Raw genomic sequence first — 14,198 nt, forward strand, 5'->3', positions numbered from 1 at the left:
GGCTTGAACTCAGGACTTGGGGTGCTATCCCTTAGCTTTTTCACTCATGACTTATACTCTGACACTTGAACCACACCTCTACTTCTGGCTTTTAGCTTGTTAATTGGAGGTAAGAATCTTCATAGACTTTTCTGCCCATGCTGGTCTTTATCCTTGAGCCATAATCCTTAGCTCCCACTGGCACCTACCTGACTAGTTGTCATTCTTGTCTTCTTTTTTTTTTTTTACTTTTATTTTTATCTCTGCAGTTACTGGGTGGGAGATGCTAAACTCAGGGCCTTGAATGATACCACTTGAGCAACAGACCTTTACTTCTGGTGTGTTTGAGGGTTAATTGGAACTAGGAATCTCATTGACTTTTCTGGCTGGCTTCAAATGGCAATCCTCAGACCTCAGCCTTCTGAGTAGTTAAGATATAGGTGTAAGGCACCTATATCAACTATTTTTATATTTTACAAAGATACTTCTGAAATTTCTCTTAAGTAGGAGTTTTCAGTACGTTTTTCACAACACATTTGTAAATTTTAAACTTTGCTTCAACAAATTTGTGACTTTTAAAAGAATATTAGAGTTCTCCAAAGAAACAGAATCAACAGAATTGGTGACATGTCCCAAGTAAGGTAAATACTTGGGGTTGGGAGAGAAGGGAGAGGACTGATCATATAGAGATTACTCTTAATTTGAAGACTTGAGAACCAGGATATCCTTTTTGGTACACTTCTTGTCTGAAGGCTTGTAAATAAACATAAGTCGCAACTGAGTTTCAGTTAGAGTCAAAAGTCAGTAAAGAATTGATTTCTCAGCTTAAAGACAAGCAGAAGGAGATGATACCTCTTTTCTTTCTTTATTCTTTTTTTCTTGGTCGGTCATGGGGCTTGAACTCTGGGCCTGGGCACTGTCCCTCAGCTCTTCAGCTCAAGGAGAGTACTCTACCACTTGAGCCATAGTACCACTTCTGGCTTTTTCTGTTTATGCTTCAGCTCAAGGCTAGTGTTCTATCACTTGAGCCATAGCACCACTTCTGGCTTTTTTCTGTTTATGTGGTGCTAAGGAATCAAACACAGGGCCCTCATGCATGCGAGGCAAGCACTCTACCACTGAGACTAAATCTCTTGATTTAAATGTTCAACTCATGCTGACAGAAACATTCAGAATAAGGTTGACCAAACATAGCCCAGTCAAGCTGACATATGTAAATAATTATCAACACCTAGTATCTCCCCCCTATCCCTCCTCACCTACTGGGTCTGGGGTTTGAACTCTGGGCCTGGGCAGTATCCTTTTTTTTTTGGGGGGGGGGGGGGGGAGGTCCAGTCATGGGGCCTGAACTCTGGGCCTGGACGCTGTCCCTCAGCTCTTTAGCTTAAGGCTACTGGATACTATCCTTGAGCCTCTTTGTGCCCAAGGCTAGCACTCTACTACTTGAGCCACAGCATTATTTCTGACTTTTACTGAGTAGTTTATTGGAGATAAAAGTCTCATGGACTTTTCTACTTGGGTTGGCTTTGAACCATGATCCTCAGATTTTAGCCTCTTGAATAGTTAGGATTACAGGTATGATTCACCCTGCCTGGCTAATACTTGGTATTTATAAGTGATTATTTGTGTTTTTTATTAAGTAGCTCTTCACCTCCTTACCTCCCTTTTAATTAAAAGTGTGGTGAGTTTGGCCTACAGATTAAGCAATTTCATATCCATGATAAGTGGGATGGAACTGAAATTTTTCTTTTTCATATGGTCCTTGTCTAATTTTTATTATTTATATGTTTATTTTTGTCAGTCATGGGGCTTGAACTCTGGGCCTGGGCGCTGTCCCTCAGCGCTTCAGCTCAAGGTGTGCGTTCTACCACTTGAACCTCAGTGCCACTTCTGTTTTTCTGGTGGTTTATTGGAGATAAAGGGTCTCATGGACTTTCCTGCTCAGGCTGCCTTTGAACCGTGATCCTCAGATCTCAGCTTCCTGAGTAGCTAGGATTACAGATGTGAGCCACCAGTGCCTGGCTAATTTTTATTTATTTTTTTATTTCTAGCTAGTATAACCTAAGCTAAGTACTATTCCTTCTTTTTTTTTGGGGGGGGGGGGGTTGGGGTGGTCTGGTCGTGGGGCCTAAACTCTGGGCCTGGGCATTCTTCAGCTCAAGACTTGCCTTCTACTACTTGAGCCACAGTGCCACTTCCGGCTTTTTTCTTTTTGCTTATGTGGTGCAGAAGAATCAAACTCGGGGCCTCATGCATGCAAAGCAAGCGCTCTACCACTGAGCCACCTTCCCAGCCCCCTCTTTTTTTTTTTTTATAAACCCTGTTTTGTATTACTAGGGTTTGAATCGAAGATCTGTCACTTGCTAGGCAGGTACTTTATCACTTGAGCCACATCCTCACACCTTTTTTGCTTTTTAGCTATTTTACAGATTAGGATCTTACTGAGGTTGATCTCAGACTGCAATTCTCCTATCTGTGGCTTTCTGAATAACTTTTAATCACAGGTGTGCCACTATCCTTGGGTATTGTTTCTTCTTCTGCAGTGGATGGATGCTCTTCCTTTTTATAATGGTATTGCATTTGCATATGACCTATAGCCATATATTTGTAAATCATCTGAACATTATATATAATGCCTAATACAGAGTAAATGCTATGTAATTGTTGTTACATTGGCTTGGAAATAAAGACAAGAAAGAAAATTAACATGTTTATTATAAACACAGCCATCATGACAAAGTATATAAGACACAAGTGATACTTAAGGTAAACAGCAACCAAATATTGAAGCTTGGAAAGGGAATAAGGGTCTGTAATAGTGGGATGCTACATCTGGGTATGCTTACATAGAACTTCACATAGATTGAGTATAATCCTTGTATCTTCATTAGCCATTAGCTATCATGTACTTTTTGAAGTTTATTTTGTTAATTTCTGACTTAATAAGAAAAAAATGAATACTGTTTCAAGTATTACTTAATTTTCATCTCATGTGCTTTGAGTTCTAAGTATAGTTTTCATTCTAAGTATAGTTTTCATTATTACTTATACTTTTTATCAATGATGCATAGAGGTCTCCTTTAATTTCCAGAGAAATAATATGGGGATATTTTTGCTTTTCTTTTTTTGTTTGTTTGTTTGTTTTTTTGGTTGGTCATGGGGCTTGAACTTAGGGCCTGGATGCTGTCCCTGGGCTTTTTCACTCAAGACTAGTGCTTCACCACGTGAGCCACAATTTCCTGGTGGCTAATTGGCGATATCAGTCTCATGGACTTTTCTGTCTGGGCTGGTTTTGAACCACAATCTTCAGATCTCAGCCTCCTGAGTAGCTAGGATTAGAGGAGTGAGCCACTGACCCCTGGCTATTTTTTGTTTTTATTTTTAATTTGATTGAAGTGTAATCTGCACAGATGTTAATTAGGAAGTTGTTGAGACATGATATAAAGTCTGAGTAATTTCAGCAATATTGTCAATACATTATGGGAACAGGAAATTTTCTTGTGCTTGGTATTCTGTTAATCAGCAGTCAGTTGGTGTAGTTTTTGTATTTGGTTTTACCTGCTGAGGTAAAAAGCATTTTTAATTCAATAGCATTATTTTTATTAAAGACACTACAAAATTTTGTTGTTGTTCTATTCCTGAGACTTGAAAGTCTGGGCCTGGACACTGTCCCTGAGATTTTTTTGCTCAAGACTAGTTCCACATTCGATTTTGTTTTGGTAGTTAATTAGAGATGATTTTCATGCCTGGGTGGGCTTAGAACTCTGATCCTTACCTAGGACAATAGGCATAAGCCTGCCTGTTTTTTTTTCTTTTTCTTCATAATTATCAGAAAGTGCTATTTGTCTTTCTTTCAGTGAATGATATTAAAACAAATAAAACGTCTTCCCTCTTTCAAAAATTCAGATTCTTGTTAAGCCTTTGGGAGACCAAGGATATCTTTTTCTTCTTTCTCCTTGTCAGATGGTTCCTCCTTATGGTAGGTAATTGCTGTTTAATTTTTACAATTTAAACTTAAAAAAAAAACATATTGCTAATGAATTTGATTCTGTTTTATTTGCTAATTTGGTTTCTGTTTTATAGAACAGCATACAGTCAAGTCTCGAGTCCTACATGCTCTGTTTCTATTTCAAGAACCTAGAACTATAATTACTTGTAAGTTCTTTGAATATTGAAATCTAATTACTAAAAGATGACTACATTTTACTGAATTTTTTCAGATGAAAAACTTAGCAGCATTTTATCTTTTTCTACATCAGGTTTTGGGCAACACTCAAGTTATTTAGAGGAATTATCAGTAGAAATATGTATTTTATGACTTTTTCTTGCTTTCTTTTTTTGTTTTGTTTTGTTTGTTCTGTTTTGGTTGATCACCATGGGGCTTGAACTAGGTCTGGGTGCCGTCCCTCGGCTCTTCAGCTCAAGGCAAGCACTCTACCTCTTGAGCCACAGTGCCACTTATGGTTTTTCTGGTGGTTTATTGGAGATGAGAGTCTCATGGACTTTCCTGCTCTGGCCAGCTTTGAACCGTGATCCTCAGATCTCAGCCTACTGACTAGCTAGGATTACAGGTGTGAGCCACTGGTGCCTGCTATGACTTTTTCTTACTATAGAGAAAACTTCTTTTGGTGGCACTGAGGTTTGAACTTAGGGGCCCAAATTGTGCCCACAAGAAAGGAAAGAAATCCCAGGCCGAGACTCCAGCCCCTCTGAAAAGGTTCAAGTTTCTCAGGTTTGCACTTGCACCTTTGAATACCCAAAGGGGGTGGGGCAGGAGGTTTCTAAGCCAGCCAAGGAGTCTAGTGCAGTGTTCCAAAGCGGCACGTGTCCTTGCAGCGCTAATATTATCATTATCCAATAGATACTATCCCACAAGTGGGAAAAGAAAAACAGGCTCCAGAGCCTTTCCTTTCTCTTCTCTCTGTGTGGTAGAGAATTTCCTCACACCACATGTTCCTCTATTATATCTATATGGAATCTGTCAAAATAAATATTGTAGTCCCCTTTATTTTTAGTTGGTATTGTACAGGTCTCTCTCAGATTAAACAGTCAGAGGTCAGGAAAGTTGAGATGAACCATAGTTTTAAAACCATTGTGCTGCATGTAGTTATTCACATAGAGGTTTTTCATATATAGACTTGATTAAAAGCTGAGGCTATTTGCTCAGTAGAGAGGAGAAAAACCATCATTATCTGATTTTACGTGGAATTCAGTGGCTGCTAATCAAACCCAGGCCTGCATCTGGTTAAGACGCACTTGGTATGGGCTTGTCACAAGTAGAGGTTTTACCATGTCAAGGGGATCTTTCACTCAAAGCGGCGACCCATATTGGTCTGAACAAGCACATGAGTTTTTAATTGAGAACAATAGTTTAACAAACCACTTCCCAGGACCATTGAAAGAAAAGTATGTGCCCATGGCAGTTCTGGCACCAAAAGATGTTTATTTGAATGCATTTACTTCAAACCATAGTCCTGTATGAGCAGTAGAGAAGGATCATTAAAAGCTAATGTAAAAAAAGATGAATTTCCACAGGGTGACTCACATTAGTTGGCACCAGTGCCAGCCTTGAAGTGTGCTCTGTTCTCTGCAAAAATGGGTTCCCTTCTATCAGCCTGAGCAGACACAGGGACACTTAGGGGCTTGTGGACATACTCTATGCATGTTGACTTTGAGGTGTTTCCCACTAAAAAATATGTCAGTCCTGGGCTAGGAAGGTGGCTTAGTAGTAAAGTGCTTGCCTTAAATGCATGAGGCCCTGGGTTTGATTCCTCATCATCACATAAGCAGAAAAAACTGGAAATGGCACTGTGGCTCAAGTAGTAGAGCCCTAGCCTTCAGCTGAAGAGCTGAGGGACAGCACCCAGGCAAAAAAAGTCAGTCATCTTCTTTCTTTGAATCCATTAGAAACCTCTTTGCTGGCTTATTACTAGTAAATCTACATAGTGAAGTTTGAGGCACTTTAATAAAAAGGAAAACTTTATGAGACTTTTGTTTGTTTTGTCTGTGTATCCCAGTCATGAAATTGAGAACCCTTTTGTGCTGAAGGCGAGCACCCTACCACCTGAGTCATAGCTCCATTTCTAGCTTTTTAGTGGATAATTGGAGCTAAGAGTTTGTCAGGTTTACCTGCCTGAGCTGGCTTCAAACCATGGTCCATAGATCTCAGCCTCCTAGTAGCTAGAATTACAGGTGTGAGCTACTCAACTTACTTTCTGAGAATTTTATATCTGAAATGTCTATACTAAGTGATTTAGCTGTCTTGTCCCAGCTAAATCACACAGCACTTAAGAGGAGCCTTCCTAGATGGATAGCATCAATGTCTCTGTCTTGCAGATAAAGAGAAGCCAGATTATTGAGTAAAGAGGTCAACTTACAAGTATCTAGACAGGGGTTGAACCCAAACCATTTGAGCCAAATATCAGTTTCTGATCTTGCTCATTCTTTGCAAGAAGAAAGATTATTCAATTTGTGGTTGTTGTTGTTGTTGTTTTGTGCCAGTCCTGGGGCTTGGGTGCTATCCCTGAGCTGTTTTTGCTCAAGGCTAGTGCTCTAGCACTTGAGCCATAACTCCATTTCAAGCTTTTTGGTGGTTAATTGGAGATAAGAGTCCCATAGACTTTTCTGCCAGGGCTGGCTTTGAACCATGATCTTCAAAGCTCATCCTCTTGAGTAGCTTGGATTATAGCTGTGAGGTACCAGTGCCCTGCAGATGATCAAATTTCTGTACTACATGTTTTAAAGACATCAGTGCCATAGCATTTCACAGTTGATGGATATTTTGTCCAAAACAAACCTTATATTGCCCCTATTCTTATCAGCATGAAAGCTGATGGTAGTGGGGTTTTATATTCTGATTTTTTGGATTTATTTACTCTTGCCAAGTCTCCTGGTAAGGCGAAAGGTACTTTGCTATGCTTTCCCCCATAGATGGCACCTGGCTGATTGAGTAGTGAGGCTTATCCCTGAGCCTAGAGCTTGTCACAGAGTATGTGTTTCACAAATACCACTGTAATGAATTGAAATATTCAGGGTATAGTCTCTTTCCAGGTTCGTTCTAGATGATCTTGGCAGTTTTGACAAAGGAAATGGGTCACATCATGACTAAGCAGTCACATCATGCAGAGTTTATATCTTACTTCTGGTCCCCTAGAAATATAGTGCCCTGGGAATAACATGGTGACTGGTGATCAGAAGTCCGGCTCTACAGGTTAGTAGGAGAGGTCAAGTCTGGCACTATCCAGTTAGAGAAGCAGAAGGCAGTTCCTTTGACTTAGCTGGAACTATGATGTCCTTACCAGCTAGAGATTTGTTACTAATAACAAAGAATTAGAAAATGTTAAGCAGGCAATAATGGTGATGAAACTTAATTTATTGAGGGCTTCTTGTGGTAAAGGCATGCTCCAAAGCTCTTTATGAGCATTATTCTACTTGATCCTCAAAATAGCCCATGAGCAGGTTCTCTGAATGGTCTATTTGTCAGACTGGGAAACTACCTATTTACCTCATCAGTCACTTGTTTGAGTCTTCTCTGTGCTGCTACAACATGATTCCACAGGTTGAGTAATTTAGGAAGAATACAGACTTCTTCCTTATACTTTAGAAGCTAGGAAGTTTGAGGTGCTACTTGTGGCATAATCTCAAAGGGAAGAGGATGACAGGGATGTGAGCTCAAGAGAGCCTTTATCAGGAAGCCATTCCCTGGATAGTAACATTAATTTATTCATGATGGATATTTGGGAATGCTTAACTTTGTTCTAAATAAATGAAATAATTTTTATCATAACACAAGTCTACTGGCTTGCAAACTGAAACCTTTTCTACAATGAACAGGATGAGCAGGTTACCCCTTGGGTGAACATGAAGGTGTCTAGATGTGGGCACTATGGTACAATTTATTGTGAAGAGGAGGCAAAGGGCTGCTCACCTCACTGCTGGAAAGGCTGAACCAAACACTGGATGTTGAATGGGAAATGGGAAAAGCCAGGAAATGTTCACAGAGGTACCAGAGTAGCAAGTCAGACCCGGGCTTATGTGTTATGTCTATCTAGCCTTGGACAAGCAGTCTGACCTTTCATAGCCTCAGTTGGGTATAAGATGGGGATCGTAATAGCAAAAATGGTTGTACATACTAGATGATGGCTCATGGCCTAGAAAGTACTAAAATGTTATTGGGCATGAGTAGAAAACTCTTGTATCCTGCATACCTAAAACTTTAAGGTTGGGAGCATTCCATGTTCAATGGCACATGAGACTAGCCTCTACATGAGTCTGATGAACATTGCCCCCCCCATGAAGGATGCATTGTTATTTCCTCTATCCTGCTACACACATCACACATCAGAAAATGCTTTTAATCTCTCTCTCAGTTTGAAATTCCAATTAGAAGTTCCACTTGCCCAGCTCTGCCTGCTCATGACAATCTTAGGCTTACTCTGTTTGCTTGGGGAACTGTTTTCAAATCCAATTCTTTTATGGAACAATTTATTCTTGTAAAAAATAACTACTTGTTTAGCAATTACAGCCTTTTACCTGAGGAAAGGAAGTATTTGAATTGCCCTAAAAGTAATGGCATTACCCATGGGATGAGTTTGCATCTGCCATTGGTGCAAAAACCAGTTCCTGGAGTCACACACATCCTTGGGATGTCCCCACACCAGGTGTCATTTCAGTGCTTCAGATTTATACCCCTCCTACAGACCACTGCCTTGCACAGGGCTTTCTGCAGATTCTTTTATCAAGGTGGCCTTCCTCTTCTAGAGGAGACTATAAGGGAGAAGGAACCATCAAGAAGTCAGAAGTTCTGGAGAGTTACTATCTGTGACTGGGCACCTGGTGAACCAGGATCCTAGCTCTCTCTAGCCTTTGAGGGGGTAAATGAAGTGGGCTGTGTACATTGCTCAGAGCCCCCCATTGGGCCTGAGCCCCATCCTTGTCATGGAAACATGCTTCCTTATACATTTTGTGTAGGCCGTCTTCCCTTTCTGGGCTTACTTATCTATTCCCTGATAATTTTTGGCTGAAAATGCTTGTCTACCTGAAGACTTTAATCAAACCCTGTGTTAGGGTCTGCCACATCTGGGAAACTCCCTGCCTTATGCACTGCTGCCATAGCAAATTATCACAAACTCAGCAGCTAAACACATCGCGCATTAGCTCTCTTCATCTTTAGAATTCAGAGTTCTAGCTGGTTTCTATGCTCAGGGGCTCACAGGCTGAAATTAAATGATCATCTTCAACTAGAGTTTGAGCGCTTCTTCTGAGGTCATTTGTTGTTGGCAGGGCTAATTTCCTCTCATGCTTTTCGTATGGCCCCTCCATCTTTAAGACAGCCAACTTCCCTCCTTAACACATTTCTTTGGGTTCTTTAGCTTCTACTTTAAATTAAAAACTCAGCTGATTGCATTGGGCCCACCAAAAAATTAAGGATCATTTTTCTGTTTTAAGATCAACTCACCAGTGACTTTAAATACATGGGTAAGATCCTCCTTGGCATATAATATAAAATATTCATGATAAAACACCAAGGAACAAGATAAGAGTAGCTGACATTCTGCCTACCACAGTTCACCAAGAAAGCGGATTTCTGTGCGAGTATCTTTACTGTATTTGAATTCATATCTGGACTCTTGGGACCATTTGTTAGGTTCTTTCTTTACATTTATTTTTATTGTAAAGGTGATGCACAGAGGAGTTATGGTTACTTGAGTAAGATAATGAGTACCTTTCTTTTTGAACAATGTCACCTCTTCTGTAGGGTTCTCCTAGTTTTTTCTCTTCTGACTTCCCTAGGCCCAAGTTGTATAGTTCATTTTCAACATAGTATCTAAATGATACTTGTTCACCCTTTGTTCCCCATTTCTGTGCTCCCTTTTACTTTCCCCAAAATAAACCAAAAAGTTCTTGTTTGTAATGTTTTGACAAACATTACTAGGGATATCTCTGGTTCCAGTGTTTAAAGACTTCCTTGTTGGAGTGCATAGTGTACTGGTAGAACAGACAAAGCAATGTGGTCTGTCCCAGGGAGATGGGCTGGGCAGCCACTACAGTTAAGGGAGAAGAGTGCTACAGAGTCAGCCGAGTTTTCTTGCTGGACATACACGAAGGATGAGGAGGCAATCACCATACTTACGTGAGATGACTTTGCATGGGATCCATTGAGTTCTTGCATGCAATGTTATCTTTGTGAGACTTGTGGTGGAGAAAGGCAGGAACAGTGCTATCTTGGATAGGACATTGAGTTACCAGAGCCATATTTACCCAACAGTTATGCAGTTTTGTCAGTGAGTACCCAACATTTCCTAACCCACATATATCTTCCAACTGGTCACCTGCTAGACGACTACTTCTTAGTTTGTGTATATGTATACTAGTCCTGGGGCTTGAACTCAGGGCCTGGATGCTGACCCTGAGCTGTTTTTGTTCAAGGCTAGCTCTCTATCATTTGAGCCACAGCTTCATTTCCACTTTTTGGGGAATTCATTGTAGATGAGTCCCACAAACTTTTCAGGCTGGCTTTGAACCATGATCCTCAGATTTCAGCTTCCTAAGTAGCTAGAATTATAGATGTGAGCTATTGGTATCTGGGTGTGCAACTACTTTTTAAAAACAGATGGACCATATCAGCCATGTTTCTTATTTTCTTAGCTATTTCATGCCCTACCTATAAATTTCAAAGGCTTTCTTTACATATGCCCTAACTGTGCTGGTCTGAACAGTATAAAGTATGATTTATACTTTAAAGTGCAAAAGTAAAGTGAAATGCAGCTTAGTGTTAGAGCTAAAACCCTTCAGAGTAGGCAACAGAAAAATTTGGTTTGATTCTAGATCATATGTAGATTCTCTGACAATCTCATACTTAAATTGTTTTGATTTTTGTCCTTGTAAAGTGAATGTACCAGTACTAAATTAGTGTTTCTTACATGATTATCCTGATAACCAACAAGAGAAAATGTACATGAAATGAGGTTAGAGTTTGCTTATGTGTGTCTAGCCACCAGAGTACTTTTCCTGAATTTTAGAACATGCGAATAACCAGGTTTCTGGAAAGGACATTTGATTAAGAAGTACAGCTTCATTTCTGTAGCTCATTCTGTTTTCTGCAATTTGCTGGTGTTGATGCATTTGTGAAGATGTCCACAAATGCTTTTGTCTTCCTTCCTAAATTTCATGTCTTATTCCATCCCTGGATTCTTTTCTTCTTGGCCTTGTAGATCCTGTTCCCGCCGACTCCGTGCTTTGAAGTGGGTTTTGTAGCATTCACAGTAGCCAAGAGGGTTACATGAGAAGAAGTGGAAAAGCGTGTGCTGCCCAAGGCTAGGAGAGTGGTTGACTAAACGAGCAAATGTGGCTTTGATGGAAGGGCTCACATTTAATAGGAGGAATAATTTTGAAAGAATGATAAAAATTTGGTGTTTCTTTGAAGGTGTTGTGGCAAGCTTTTATTTTCTTTCGTGTAACTATTTGCACATGCTGAGCATTTCTGTGTTCCATCCTTTTGGTTTCTCATTTGTTCAGAACAATAGCCAGCGTAGAGCAAAGAGCTAGCACTGAAAGCTGGCCCTCTGCTCAGCCAGTCCCAGGTTGCCCTGTGCCCTTTCAATGTAATACAGGGCACAGGAATGCAAAGAGTCTTCCCACGTAGATGTTCACTTGTTCCCTTGCAACATTTGGGATCTGTGTCTAGTAGACCAAGTGGAGCCAGGGAACAAGCACAGACCCAAGACCAGAGTTACATTAAGCTATGTCTCTGGTTGTTTGCCATCCAGTAGAACTTTGTACCGTGACAAGTCCTCCACCGGCCCTCTCCAGGATGGTAGCCCTTCTAGTACATGACTGCTTGGTGCTTCTTATGCGGCGAGTGTGATCGTGAAACTTAATTTTAGACTGTATTTGTGTTCATTTATTTCACTTTAAATGCCCCCACATGGTTGATAGAAACTATTGTAGAGAATGAAGCTTACCTCTATAGTCAGAATACATAGTTTCCCTCTGTGGCAATGTAGTTGAGAGACTGTGGCTCTACTATTAACCTGCTTTGGTTCAGTTCCTAACACTCACTTGTCATAGGACCTTGATGGGGGACTTATTCTTCCTGTGCTTCATTTCTTAGCATGTAGAATGGGGATAATGACTGTGTTTACCTCACTGAATTGTTGCAAAATTTGGAATAAGAAGGTCTAGGATGCTTTACATGGTACCTGGTATTCATTTTTTTTAATGGACCTTCGGTTATAGAAATGGTTTAACCATGATACTTGTTTGAGACACTCTATCACATTTGTCCACAAGGTTTATAAATGCACACATGTGCACACGCACACACACACACACACACACACACACACACACACTTATGCCAAGAATCAGAACATTAATTATAATTTTATATATCATTGGATTTTCCCTCTCTTAACCCGTTACCTGGGTTTTCTGCTCTTATGACCACATAGTGTATAAAATAGTGAAAAAAATGCTGGAAATGCTTTCTTTACCCTGCAGTTCCAATTGCTCCACTGATGACCTTGTTCACTATACTCCCTAGCACTTGTAATTGGCTACCTTGTTTATTGTCACTTTCATCAAATTATAGCATTGTTTGTGTCTTTTTTTATTTCCTATTGAGCATCCAAGTGCTGGAATCTACAAGGCTTAGTATATCATGGACACACTAGTGGTATTTGCCAGACAGATTAGATTATCCTACTAATTGGTTGTGTATTATTCTGATAATCACATTAGAGGATTATTTGGAATTATTTTATCAACCTCAGAACATACACACCTTGCTGATAGACGTGCTTTGGAATTCTTTCTTTTGTTAGGTATTTATTTACTTAGGTATTTACTTACTCAAACAAGTGTTGCTTGAGGTCCATGGCCTGTGAGGATTGCCTGACTAGTTGCTAATGGGGTGAATGAGAGTGGCATAGTCCCAACTTCACAGAGCTTCCAGTTTCAGATATAGAAATAGGCAATTGTGATGCACAAAGTAAAGAAGGACTCCTGGGGTGAGAACATAAGGAGTTTGTAAGTGAGGTATACAACCCAGGCCCTGGTCAGGGAAAGATTGCTGGAGGAACTATGTAACATCTAAGTTGATTTCTGGAAGATGAAAGGTAGATAAAGGAACAGTAATTTACCCAGTGTCCTAGGCATAAGCAAAAGCTAGGAAGAAAGAAATCAATTTGTATTAAGGCACAGGCTGGTAATGCAAGCCAATTTTATGAGCAAAAAAACCAATGAAATGAGAGTAGAAAACGTGGGCCAGGTGTCATTTGCTTCTTGTAAATAATTGTGGGTGAATTGCTTTACCTCCATAAACTCCAGTTTTCATCATATTTGAAATGGGAAAATATATTGCTTGCCCTTCTTTTCTCAGAAGATGTGGAGAACACTTGAGGGACCGGATATAAAACTTTGATTTAAAAAAAAATCATTGTTGTTTAATGTCAGCCTTGTGTTTGGGATTTATTAAGAGACAAGTTGGATATGGCACAGTCACTCTGAAAGTGTTAAGTGACATAAAGTTGATCTAGAGGCTTTTAGTATGGTGGTCTCTAACCAAGTTTGGTTATTTAAATTTAAATTAAATCACCCAGCAATTGTGGCTCACACCTATATAATCCTAGCTACTCAGGAGGCTGAAATCTGAAGATCAAGATTGAGAATCAGCACAGGCAAGAAACCCCATGAGATTCTTATCTCCAATTAAGGACCAGAAAAGTGGCCTTATTGCTCAAGTAGTAGAGCTCTAGCCTTGAGCACAGAAGTTCAGGGACAGCACCCAGGCCAAAGATGAGCACAAAAACAAAACAAACAAACAAAAACCCCTATTATGTTTAGCATGCAGCTATGTGAAGTTGTGTTTGTCTGCATGTTGTATATAAGGAGGAGAGGGGAGGGGCTCAAGATTGAATGAGAGACACTGATGTTTACAGGTATTAGAAAATTATTTTTGGTCAGTAAGATTGTTTTCTTTTCCCTTGTCTTCTCAATCTTCTATTATATGAATTATATATGTAACCAAACAAGAAAAAGTAAAAAAAAAATCTTTAATACGAAATAGTAGTTTTTTACAACATAGTAGTTGCCTGATTACTTGCAAACACATAAGATACGCTTATTTTGTGAGGAAAAAGATTTTATCCTTAAAAATCTTGTCAGTGAAGATTATTTGGTGTGAGCTACACCTTAGCTCTTTATGTGTAAACATCCCC

At 39.8% G+C, this 14,198-nt stretch overlaps 1 long non-coding RNA gene across 1 annotated transcript in view; it reads left to right on the plus strand.

The window, feature by feature from the left end:
- Positions 1–14,198, plus strand: part of LOC122108079 — a 168,312-nt gene that overhangs the window by 13,783 nt on the left and 140,331 nt on the right. Inside the window, exon 2 of the long non-coding RNA XR_006147468.1 lies at positions 4,742–4,744. This is a non-coding gene — a long non-coding RNA (uncharacterized LOC122108079). The remainder of the gene's footprint in view (positions 1–4,741; positions 4,745–14,198) is intronic.

The sequence above is a fragment of the Dipodomys spectabilis genome, unplaced genomic scaffold, assembly GCF_019054845.1.
Source record: "Dipodomys spectabilis isolate Male_0828 unplaced genomic scaffold, ASM1905484v1 ptg000054l, whole genome shotgun sequence".
Taxonomy (NCBI): Eukaryota; Metazoa; Chordata; class Mammalia; order Rodentia; family Heteromyidae; genus Dipodomys; species Dipodomys spectabilis.